The 12596-nt window shown below is 45.2% G+C and overlaps 1 pseudogene across 1 annotated transcript; it reads left to right on the top strand.

Moving 5' to 3' along the window:
- Positions 1-1882: 1882 nt before the first annotated feature.
- LOC311172624 (myb/SANT-like DNA-binding domain-containing protein 3) lies at positions 1883-2718 on the top strand (annotated as a pseudogene). Its single transcript has one exon. The product of its transcript is annotated as a myb/SANT-like DNA-binding domain-containing protein 3 (transcript).
- Positions 2719-12596: the final 9878 nt, after the last annotated feature.

Genomic DNA, 12596 nt, shown 5'->3' with positions numbered 1-12596 from the left:
GACAATGAAGTACCACAACGGGATTGAGATCACATACTTGGATAAAGAAAATTACCTTAGAAATTGTCATAATAGGGTCCTCTATGGTGGTGCAAGGGTTAAGATTCAACCTATGAAGCTATCCGCAGCCACTGCAGCACAAGTTCAATCCCCAGCCAGGGAGCTACCCACATGGCGCAGCAGACCTTTCCTGACTTGCCCTCTGCTCCCCTCAGCAGTGTATTTCAGTGGTTCTGCCTGTTCTGTTTCCTGCTTTGTCTCTGGTGATCCTGTCACCTCCTGTACCTCTGGCCTGTACCCCAGTTCTTGTATGCTTAAATCTTAAAAAATGGACAACTAGCATGGACATATTGAAAAGAGAATCAGTTAAGGGCTTCCCTGGTGGCGCAGCGGTTGAGCGCTGGGTTGGGAAGCTGCCCGCACCCTCTGCAGCACTGGTTCGATTCCTGGCTGCTCCCCGGCCACTGGAGGAGGGTCCCACCTGGCTTGCAGACCTCTCCTGCCGCCCGCTGCTCCCCTCAGCAGTGTACTTCAGTCCTTCTGCCTGCTCTGGCTCTGGTGAGTTCTCTCACCCTCCCGCGCTTCTGACTGTACCCAGTGCTTGTATAAATAAGTAAATAAATCTTTAAAAAAAAAAAGAAAAGAGAATCAGTTAATTGGAAAGTAAAGAGTTTTCCAGGATGGTAACAGACAAGAATTACCTAGTGTTAGGCCTCCCTGGTGGAGCAAGGGGTTAAGCACAGCACTATGAAGCAATCCTCAGCCTCTGCAGGATGAGTTCTATTCCAGGCTGGCCGGGGGCAACCCATATGGTATAGCAAACCTCTCCTGTTGAGCCTGCTGCTCCCGGCAGCAGTGTGTTATAGTCAGTCTGTTTTGCTCCCCACTCTGTGTCTGGTGAATCCTCTCATACCTCCTCCCCACCACACCTATGGCCTGTACCCCAGCTCTTGTATAGATGAATCTAGGGAGGGGGAAAAAAACATGCAACCTATGAAGTTGCCCGCAGCCTCTGCAGCAGAAGTTCAATTCTGGCAAGGGAGCAACCCACTTGGGGCAGCAGACCTATCTTGCCTCTTGCTCCCCTCAGTATTTCAGTCGATATGCCTGTTCCCCCACTCTGTCTTCTGGTGAGTCCTCTCACCCTCTGTGCCTGTGGCCTGTACCCCAGTTCTTGTATTCATAAATAAACCTTAAAATATCTAGTGTTAGTGTATGGTTACATGGTTTTTATACCTCATTGTTGACATTTTTGGCCAGGTAAGTCCTTATTGTGGGGATCTACATCTGCTCTTTACAGGGACACTGCATCATATACTAGGACCTCCTCCCGGTTGTGACCCACCCCTGACCAGGTGTGACAAAAGTGTTCCCTAGATATTGCCAAATCATCCCCAGATTGAGAAGACTTGAGAAAAATTTGAATGACTTGAGTTCTCAAGAAATAGGTGGTGGGAATGGCAGACAATATTGGAAAAGAATGAAATATTTGTAGAATTAAAAAAACATGAATTTTCAGACTAGGTGAGCATCTTGAGGACCAGGCAGGATAAAGAAAAACCCACCACCAGACACATTATTGTAAAATTGTGGAACATCAGGAGAAAACATTATTTACAAAGAATCACCAATTACTGTCAATCACACTGACTTCGCTTGCCAGCAACAACAGGCCAGAAAACAAGCGATGTCTCTCAAAAGCTCGGAATTTTGTGGCCACGGCCCGCAAGGCGGGGCCTGGCCGGCCAGGAGCGGGCCGCCTCCACCCGGCACTCTGGAGCCGAGGCCGCCCGCGATCCCGCCTCGCCGGCCCCCGCCGCGGTCGCCTTGGCCCCCGCACCGCTCCTGCAGGCTAGCTAATGGCCAGGACAAACACTGGAAAATGCAAAACAACGAAATTATAAAACCTGCCAAATACTCAGAGTTGGAAAAGAGTATCCTGCTTGCTTTGGTAGAAAAGTGCAAATATGTGCTGGAATGTAAGAAAAGTGATGCCCGAACTATTGCCCCCAAGCAGTGCACCTGGCAGGCGCTGGCCCACAAGTACAACTCTCAGCCCGGCGTGTTGCTGCGGGATTTCAAACAGCTGAAGAAGTGCTGGGAGAACAAGGCTCGGACCAAAAAAATTAAGGCCCATGAAAGGAGAGAGAAAGCGAAACTAAGCGTCAGCCCCCTCCTGAGCACCCACCTGCTGGGGAAGGAGAAGATCTCCAGCTGCCCGAGCAGCTCTACTTCTCCAGAGCTCTCTGTAAGAGGAGCCCCAGTTCCATCCGGGCCCCGCAGCCCAAGAATCATTTGCTGTTTCAAATAGAGAACTGTGCAATGATGAGAAAGAGTTCATACATTTTCCAGTATGTGAGGGGACCTCTCAACCTGAACCCACGTGTTCAGCTAATAACAGCCAATAAAAATAATAAGGAATAACAGCCAATAAAAACTACAGGAGCAAAACCTCTCAGGAAGGTGCTTTAAAAAGATGCATGAGAAAGAACACCATCAACAAATGTCCATCTTACAACTGCAGCTGATACAAACGAATGAGGTGCCTGTGGCCAAAATCCAGCAGATAGAGCAAGAGTGTGAGATGACAGAGAAGAAACACAGAATAAAAATGGAAGTTCTCAGTAAAAGAAGATGTATTGGGAAAGAAAACTGCAAACTTTTACCAAGGAACGGCCCGTTTCCTCATTTAACCAGCCCTTTCCCAATTCACCCTAAGACTTTGGGGATGGCACCTTTGTGATTAAAGAAAGTCTGGAACACAAACTCACGGTCAATAATTTGTGACTGAGCTATATCTAGGAAAATTAGAGCAGTAGGAGTCACTTATTTAAGAATACATTCAGGTAAACAGTTGCACCCTCTGTACCCTCTCTAAGTGGCAAAGAAGCTGTTAGCATCTTCTGAAAATTATCACTGAGTGCTATAATTCTGAATGTAATGTCTCTTAATTAGAATTCATACAAGAACCATGTGTGAGTATTGTATTTTTTTTTTAAAGATTTATTTATTTATACAAGCACTGGGTACAGTCAGAAGCACAGGAGGGTGAGAGAACTCACCAGAGCCAGAGCGGGGAGCAGAGCAGGCAGAAGGACCGAAGTACACTGCTGAGGGGAGCAGCGGGCGGCAGGAGAGGTCTGCGCGCCATGTGGGACCCTCCTCTGGTGGCCGGGGAGCAGCCGGGGATCGAACCAGCGCTGCAGAGGCTGTGGGCAGCTTCGCAATCCAGCGCTCAACCGCTGCGCCACCGGGGAGGCCCCTTGTATTTTTCAAATCAAAAGCAATTGTGACTATAAAGGAGTGTGGCTGTTTGTGTGTGGGGTTTTTTTGTTTGTTTTTTTGTTTTGTTTTTAACAGGCAGCAGAACTTTTCTATCAAATGAATCCCTTTCCCACTGAAAGTGCCTGTCCTGGTGGCCACACATATGTCCTGGTGGAGCTGTTGCTCAGAACTTGCTGCACGTCTTGGGCCTCCCCTGGTGGTGCAGCGGTTGAGCTCTGGGCTGCGAAGCTGCCCGCGGCCTCTGCAGCGCCAATTCGATCCCCGGCTGCAGGCGAGGGTCCCACATGGCGCACAGACCTCTCCTGCCACGTCTGCTGCTCCCCTCGGCAATGTATTTTGTCAGTCTGCCTGTTCCCCCTCTGGCTCTGGTGAATTCTCTCACCCTCCCACTCTTTTGACTGTATCCAGTGCTTGTATAGATAAATAAATCTTAAAAAAAAAAAAAAAAAACCTTGCTGGAGGTCTTCAGGGCACCTCTGTGAGAGCTACAACACATTTTTCATTTTTTAGTGTCATCTTTTGTGTGTGGATTTTCGGTTGTGAAACATATCAACATTTGTGTTTTGTTTTTTTTTAAGATTTATTTATGCATACAAGAACTGGGGTACAGGCCAGAGATGTCGGGGGATGAGAGGATTCACCAGAGACAGAGTGGGGAACAGAACAGGCGGATTGACTGAAACACTGCTGCTGAGGGGAGCAGCGCGTGAGACAGGAGAGGTCTGCTGCGCCATGTGGGTCACCTCCCTGGCCAGGAATCTAACTCGTGCTGCAGTGGCTCCTGATAGCTTTATAGTGCTGTATCTTAATCCCTTGCGCCACCAGGGAGTCCCCCCAACATACCAACGTTTGGAAGGATGTTTTCTATGTGGCCCATAAATAGCCTGTTAAGGCACCTCCCCAAAGAGGAATTCCAAATAGTTTTTCCAACAATCCTAGCTTTGTTGGAACTAAGGATATAACCACTTTGAGAAGAAAATGTTCACTTAGATTTCTGTCATGTTTGTTTTATTAAAAGAAAAGACTTGGGGGGGGGGCCTCCCTGGTGGTGCAGCGGTTGAGCGCTGGGTTGCAAAGCTGCCCGCAGCCTCTGCAGAGCCAGTTCTATCCATGGACACCCGGTGAAGGTCCCACATGGCGCGCAGACCTCTCCTGCCACCTGCTGCTCCCCTCAGCAATGTACTTCGTCACTCTACCTGTTCTGCTCTCCGCTCTGGCTCTGGTGAATTCTCTCACACACCCCCCCCCCCCCCGCCCCCGGTGCTTCTGACTGTGCCCAGTGCTTGTATAAATAAATAAATCTTTTAAAAAAAGGAAAGAAAAGACTTGGGAAAAAAAACTCAGGAAAAAAATGTTAACCAAAACATTCACATGGCTGGGCCTCCCTGGTGGCACAAGGAGTGAAGATGCAGCCTATGAAGCTGTTCACAGCCACTGCAGCACAAGTTTGATCCCCGGCCAGGGAGCTACCCACATGGCACAGCATACTCCTCCTGACTTGCCCACTGCTCCCCTCAGCAGTGTATTTTGGGCAATCTTCCTGTTTGTTACCCCACTCTGTCTCTGGTGAACCCTCTCTCACACACACACACACACCCGCCCTGTACCTCTGGCCTGTGCCCCAGTTGTCGTATGCATAAATAAATAAATCTTTTTAAAAAAAGGACCTCCCTGGGCCTCCCTGGTGATGCAGTGTTTGAGCGCTGGGCTGCGAAGCTGCCCGCAGCCTCTGCAGCACCGGTTCGATCCCCGGCTGCTCCCCGGCCACCGGCGAGGGTCCCACATGGCGCGCAGACTTCTGCTGCCCGCTGCTCCCCTCAGCAGTGTATTTCCTCAGTCTGCCTGCTCTGTTCCCGGCTCTGGCTCTGGTGAATTCTCTCACCCTCCCGCGCTTCTGACTATACCCAGTGCTTGTATAAATAAATAAATAAACAAATCATAAATAAATAAATAAATAAATAAAGGGCCTCCCCTGGTGGTGCAAGCTGTTGAGCGCTGTGAAGCTGCCCGCAGCCTCTAGCACCGATTTGATTCCCGGGGGCTGGCTAGGGTCCCACATGGCTCAGCAGATCCCTCCTGTTGCCTGGTGCTCCCCTCAGCAGTGTGTTTTGTCAGTTTGCCTGTTCTGTTCCCCACTCTGTCTCTGGTGAATTCTCTCCTCCCGCGCATTGGACTGTAACACCGGTTCTTGTATAAATAAATACATAAATAAATCTTTAAAATAAAAAATTTCACATGGCTAAACTAACATTCAATAACGAGTGCAGGGCCTCCCTGGTGGCACAGAGGTTAAAGACAGCACTATCAAGCTATCACCAGCCACTGCAGCACAAGTTCAGTTCCCCAGTCCTGGCCTGGGGTCTAACCCACATGGTGCAGCAGACCTCTCCGGTCTTGCCCGTTGCTCCCCTCAGCAGTGTTTATCAGTAGATCAGCCTATTTTGCTACCCCACTCTCTGGTGAATCCTATCACCGCCTGCACCTCTGCCTTACACCCTAGTTCTTGAGTTCATAAATATTTTCTAAAAAGTGCAAATTATAAACATTTTATACATTAATACAGGCCATCACTTTAAAATTAAAGATACACTTCTACAAGAAAGTGAATTCAGAGGGAAATGTTGGAATCAAGAAGTAAAAGTGTCTAATGATAGAGGTGAGAACTAAAAAAAAATGAACATAGAAATTAGTTTTGCCAATCAATAAATTTAAATCAACTATTAACTGTAAACAATGGTCTTGCTAAAAGTCTGAAAATAAAAATTGAAATGAACAGTTCTATTATGATCCCTTTAATGCTCTGCTCTTAAATAAAAATTGTTGAGGGTCCAATATTTACCTTTTGTTCTGTGGGTTATGTCAATATTTGCCATATTAGAAATTAACATTTAAAATTATTTCATTTAGAAATCATAAACCCAATATTGTTTATTATTTTTTTTAATTTTTCTAGAGGCATGTTTTATTGTTTGTTTGTTTTGTTTATACATGCACTGGGTACAGTCAGAAGTGTGGGAGGGTGAGAGAATTCACCAGAGTCAGAGCAGGGGGCAGAGCAGGCAGAAGGACCGAAGTACACTGCTGAGGGGAGCAGCGGGCGGCAGGAGAGGTCTGCGCGCCTTGTGGGACCCTCCTCCAGTGGCCGGGGAGCAGCCGGGGATCGAACCAGCGCAGCAGAGGCTGCGGGCAGCTTCGCAACCCAGCGCTCAACCGCTGCGCCACCTGGGAGGCCCCATAAACCCAATATTGAAGAGCACATTTAAATATTTTCCAAGATGAAAATTTAATAAGTGTCATTCTTATAATTTTTGCAAGATTTTCAATTGTTTAATAGGAGGCACCTGGGTTCTTATAGATGATTTAGATGATTCATGTATTCATCTTCATATATACATATATACTGTTAAATGTGAAGGAGTCACATTGATAAGAAATTCTAATTCCCAAATTGAAATATACAATTTAGCCTCACAGATATGTAGTTGGAAAAAGGTGTGTTTATAACCTTTTTACTTGAAAGCTTGAATTATTTTGTTACAACAAAAACTGAGTTGTTTACCTTGAAGTAACAGACTCATATCAAGGAAATGTCTGTCAAATACCCATGTCTGTAAAATCATGGTTAACCTATCAGTTGTTGTTTTGAATAAAAATGATGTCCTGTGAATAAAAGTGGCTAATCAAGCTCAATTCAATCACACAAGTGCTTTTCCAGGAGACAAACTACGTATTTCAGGGTGCAACAGAAATGCTGTCTGCATCCCATATTACTTGGAATCTTAAAAAAACATGTAATCAAAGTCAAATTTTAATGGCATTAACAATTTTTATTGCTTCAAGTGCCTTTTTTTTTAAATGATACCATATATATTTTTTTAGATTTTTAAACATTTATTCATGCTTACAAGAACCAGGGTACAGGTCAGACATGTGGGAGGGTGAGAGGATTCACCAGAGACAGAGTGGGGAACAGAACGGGCAGACTGACTGAAATACACTGCTGAGGGGAGCACTGGGTGAGACAGGAGAGGTCTGCTGCGCCATGTGGGTATCTCCCTGGCTGGCTGGGAATCTAACCTGCACTTCAGGGCCTGTGGACAGCTCCACAGCACTGCACTCAACTTGTGTACCACCGTGGAGGCGCTTTTTTTTTTTTTTTAAGATTTATTTATTTATGCATACAAGAACTGGGGTATAAGCCAGAGGGGTGGAGGGTGAAAGGATTCACCAGAGACAGAGCAGGGAACAGAACAGGCAGACTGACTGAAATATACTGCTCAGGGGAGCAGCAGGCAGGACAGGAGAGGTCCACTGTACCATGTGGGTTGCTCCCTGGCCAGCCAGGGATCGAACTGGAACTCGTACTTGGCTGCGGATAACTTCATAGTGCCATGGCTCACCCCCTTGTGCTACCAGGGAGGTCCCATAAAGTGCCTTTTTAAGCATAGATGGCTTTTTCCTTCCCTGTGACAATGAAGAATATAGTGACTGCTGGGGCAGTTGGTACCACTGCCTTCATTCATGCACAGACACCAGCTGCTTTCCCCATTGTTTTTGTATCTTCAATGCAAATATCAACAGAATGGCAAAAAGCAGCCTCTCAGTAATTTTCTCAAAGTAGTTTTAACCTTGTAGATTTTTAAATGGGTTTTGGGGACACACTCTAAGACATGCAGCTCTAAATAGGAATAACAAGAAAGAGGACCTGTACAATGTTCAGGAGGAAGACAAACAGTGCAACATTCAGAATAAATGTAAACGTAAGTGTGTATCCTGTAACAATCTATAGTAAAGAGCTAGATACATGTAGTTTCCAAACAAGCATAATTATGAAAGAAAATACAGAAATTGTTCAAGTCAGTAAAAGGCAGGGAGGGAATAAAAAGGGAGAAATTTACAGAAAACACTTGATATGGGGAAAATAAGTCCAGCTATACCAGTAGTCAAGAAATGAATTGATTTAACTCCTCTGTGAAAGATTAGTTTGCTATATTCAATTTTTTTTTTTTTATAGAGGCATGCTTTATTTATTTGTTTGCTGGTTTGTTTGTTTATACATGCACTGGGTACAGTCAGAAGCGCGGGAGGGTGAGAGAATTCACCAGAGCCAGAGCGGGGAGCAGAGCAGGCAGAAGGACCGAAGTACACTGCTGAGGGGAGCAGCGGGCGGCAGGAGAAGTCTGCACGCCATGTGGGACCCTCCTCTGGTGGCCGGGGAGCAGCCGGGGATCGAACCGGCGCCGCAGAGGCCGCGCGCAGTTTCGCAACCCAGCGCTCAACCGCTGCGCCACCGGGGAGGCCCTGCTATATTCAATTTTTTAAAACCCTTCTATATGCTGCTTGAAAGAGACAGTCAAGGGGCCTCCCTGGAGGCCCAGGGCTTAAAGAGCACTATCAAGCTGTTGCTAGCCACTGCAGCACCAGTTTGATCCCTGGCTGTCCAGGGAGCAATCCACATGGCACAGCAAATCTCTCCTGTCCCCCTACTGCTTCCCTCAGCAGTGTATGTCAGTCAGTCTGTCTGTTCTGTTCCCCACTCAGTCTCTGGTGAATCCTCTCACCTCCCCCACAACCGCACACCTCTGTCCTGTACCCCAGTTCTTGTATGCATAACAAATCTTTTAAAAAAAAATAAAAGTTACATTTCCACTTAATTATGCTATTGATACTCTGATCACTTCAACACCCCTGTGGAGTTAATAATGTTAATAATCACAGATTTTCTGTTCTTCATCTCAAGGGCTTTTGTTTTTGTGGTTTGATTTTTCATGTACTTCAATCGCTAGACGTCGTGTTTTTCTCTTCATCTTTTTCAGATCTAAAAATAACAAAAACCTACAAATCATTAATTTTCTAAAATATTTCTAATTAACAAAATTGCATCTTGGATGCAAGGGGCCAAATTATGTACATAGATTAATTACGCCTACCACAAATGCAGTATCAAGGTGGGTGGCCTAGGCTGAATGTTCTAACATATCACTCATATTTTCCAGAGGAAAAAATTATAACTGCAGAAAATTTATATAATTTTCAAAAGGACATCAAATCAGGTTAAATTGTGAAACAATTTCAAAATGGACAAAATGTCAACTCTTCTTTGAAATAGAAACTATAACACATCAAGTTAGCACGCTGTATACCTCAAACTCACGCAATGTTATATGTCAATTATATCTCAATAAAGTTTGGGGGGAGAAAAAAGTATGTAACAGAGACAGACTATCAATGCCATCACCATCTACCATTACCACACATCCCAATAATCTGTCTCTTCCTATTCTATTCTTTCATACTTACACTTCTTTTTTAAAAAATATTTATTTATGCATATAAGAACTGGGTACAGGTCAGAGGAGCAGGGGGGTGAGAGGATTCACCAGAGACAGAGTGGAGAACAGAACAGGCAGACTGACTGAAATACACTGCCAAGAGGAGCAGCGAGTGAGACAGGAGAGGTCTGCTGTGCCATGTGGGTAGCCCCCTGGCCAGGGATCAAACTTGTGCTGCAGTGGCTGTGGATAGCTTCATAGTGCTGAGACTTAACCCCTTGCGCCACTAGGGAGGCCCCTCGTACTTACACTTCTAGTTGTATATCCCAACGTTGTCAGTTTTTTAGTTGAAGTCATGATCAATTTTGTCTTATCTTTGGTTCCTCAAGTTGTAGTACAAAACCTGGAACCAGACCTCCTCTATAAATGATCACTAAGTGAATAAACCTCCTTTACTATCTTTGAAGCCCAAATGAAATAAGGTATGGAAATGTATTTTTGGGGCCTCCCCAGTGGCCTAGGGGTCAAGTCTCAGAGTTATCAACTCTACAGCCTGAGTTCAGTCCCAGTCTTATGGGGAGCTAACCCCACATGTGGTGCAGCAGACCTCTCCTGTCTTGCCCACTGCTCCCCTCATCAGTGTATTTCATTAAATCCATCTGTTCTGCTCCCCATTCTGTCTCTGGTGAATCCTCTCACCCCTGCATCGCTATGATTGCTTCATAGTGCCGTGCTTAACCCCTTGTGCCACCAGGGAGATCTAAAGGAATAATTCTTAAAAAAAAAACAACAAAAAACCCAGGGCCTCTCTGGTGGCGCAAGGGGTTAAGAAGCAACCTATGAATTTCTCCGCAGCCACTGCAGCACAAGTTCCATCCCCGGCCATCCAGGGAGAACCCACATGGCACAGCAGACCTCTCCTGACTTGTCCGCTGCTCCCTCAGCAGTGTATTTCAGTCAATCTGCTTGTTCTGTTCCCCACTCTGTCTTGGGTGAGTCCTCTCACCCCCTACACCTCTGGCCTGTACTCCAGCTCTTGTATGCATAAATAAATAAATCTTAAACAAAATAAAATAAAATGCTGCTAGTTCAATTGTGAAATCAAAATATCAGTCATGAAGTTAAAGTTACACCTAAAACAAAATACATACAAGTACAAAGGCCCTTGATACAGAATCTTATATTTTGCTGTTGGAAAATTTTGAACAGAGGAGTGATAGGTGATTCTTAGGTCTTAAAAGAATTTTTATTTTTATTTTTATTTTTTAAAGATTTATTTACTTTATTTATACAAGAACCGGGGTACAGGCCAGATGTGCGGGAGGGTGAGAGGATTCACCAGAGATAGAGCAGAGAACACAGCAGGCAGACTGAAGAAATATACTGCTGAGGGGAGCAGCGGGCACGACAGGAGAGGTCTGCAGTGCCATGTGGGACCCTCGCCAGCAGCCGGGGATCGAACCAGCACTGCAGAGGCTGTGGACAGCTTCACAGCGCAGCACTCAACCGCCTGCGCCACCAGGGGAGGCCCTTAAAAGAATTTTTAATGCTTGCATTCCAGATTAAATCCTCCTTGTATGTTATGTATTATTTTAATAATGGCTAAATTTGTCAAAATCTTGTTTTTCTTTAATCTACACTCATGAGGCTGGTTTGTGATTTTCTTTCTTGACCTGCCCTTATTCATTTTTTAAATTTATTTATGCATACATACAAGAACTGGGGTATAGGCTAGAGGTGTGGGGGTTAAGAGGATTCACAAGAAACAGAGTGGGGAGCAGATCTACTGAAATACACTGCTGAGAGGGGCAGCAGGTGAGACAGGAGAGGTCTGCTTCACCATGTGGGTCAGCTCCCTGGCCAGGGATTGAAATCATGCTGCAGTGACTGCCAATAGCTTGATAGCACTGAGACTTAACCCCCTGTGCCACCAGGAAGGCCCAGGAAATGTACTTTTTAAATTTGAGAAGTAGAGAAGCTATTGTTTTCAGTCATATTTCTGAGGTACAGACAGGCTTGCTTTTTTTTAAAGTTATGTATCAATGATGAATAAATAGTCCATTTATATTAATTACACTGGTACTAATCTATATGCCATCGAAAAACAGCCAATTTTTTGCAGTTTCTTTTGTGGATTGTGTAGAATTCTTTCCTATGAAAGTGACCTTGTAAACACTATAACAGAAGCTTTGTTAGGGATTGGTTTTCTTTTGGAATGGAATTCTTTTATTCTGATTCTGAGCAGAAAGCCTGTACCCAATGGAATAGTGGAATTATTTTGAGCAGTGCTGCTAACTAATGCTACCCATCAGGGTGATCCTGAGGCTTCACTTGTCTCCTTACCTAGGCCAAATCCAATTTTCCCCCAGAACTGCCCTTTGTATGACAGATTTGCTCCATAACAATACCTAGAAGGAGGAGTGTGATAAAATTGCCTAGTAAGCTTTGCTTTCTGCTTTTGTGGCGTTCAGATGCAGTTTGTCAGTGACTCCACACCTGGGGACACTCTGTATTGATAATTTTGGGGAAACATGTTGGTTCAATGACTTGACCTCTTTGTGCAGGATTTGGAGGAGAAAGGAACATTCTATAGTGGAAAGAACAGACGTTTTGTGTCAGAGTGCTTTTGGTTTGAATTAGTGTGATTTTGTTTCAAGCACTGGCTCAGCCTGACTAGCAGTGTAATCTTGGGCAAGTAATACAATCTCTCTGAATCTCAATTTCTTCATTTGTAAAAAATACACTAGTAGTACTTTATAGACTCTTTTTTAAAAAAGATTTATTTTATTTATTTATGCATAAGAGAGCTGGGGTGTAGGCCAGGTGTCGGGGTATGTGTGTGAGAGCATTCACCAAAGACATAGTGGGGAGCAGAACAGGTGGATTGACTGAAATACACTGCTGAGGGGAGCAGTAGGCAAGACAGGAGGGGTTTGCTGTGCCATGTGGGTTAGCTCCCTGGCCAGGGGTCGAACTCATGCCACAGTGGCTGTGGATTGCTTCACAGTGTTGAGACTTAACCCCTTGTGCCACCAGGGA

Source organism: Talpa europaea (genome assembly GCF_964194135.1).
Source record: "Talpa europaea genome assembly, chromosome: 7".
In the NCBI taxonomy this organism is placed as follows: Eukaryota; Metazoa; Chordata; class Mammalia; order Eulipotyphla; family Talpidae; genus Talpa; species Talpa europaea.
The sequence above is the reverse complement of the archived record's forward strand: the minus strand, read 5'-3'. Positions and strand labels throughout refer to the sequence as shown.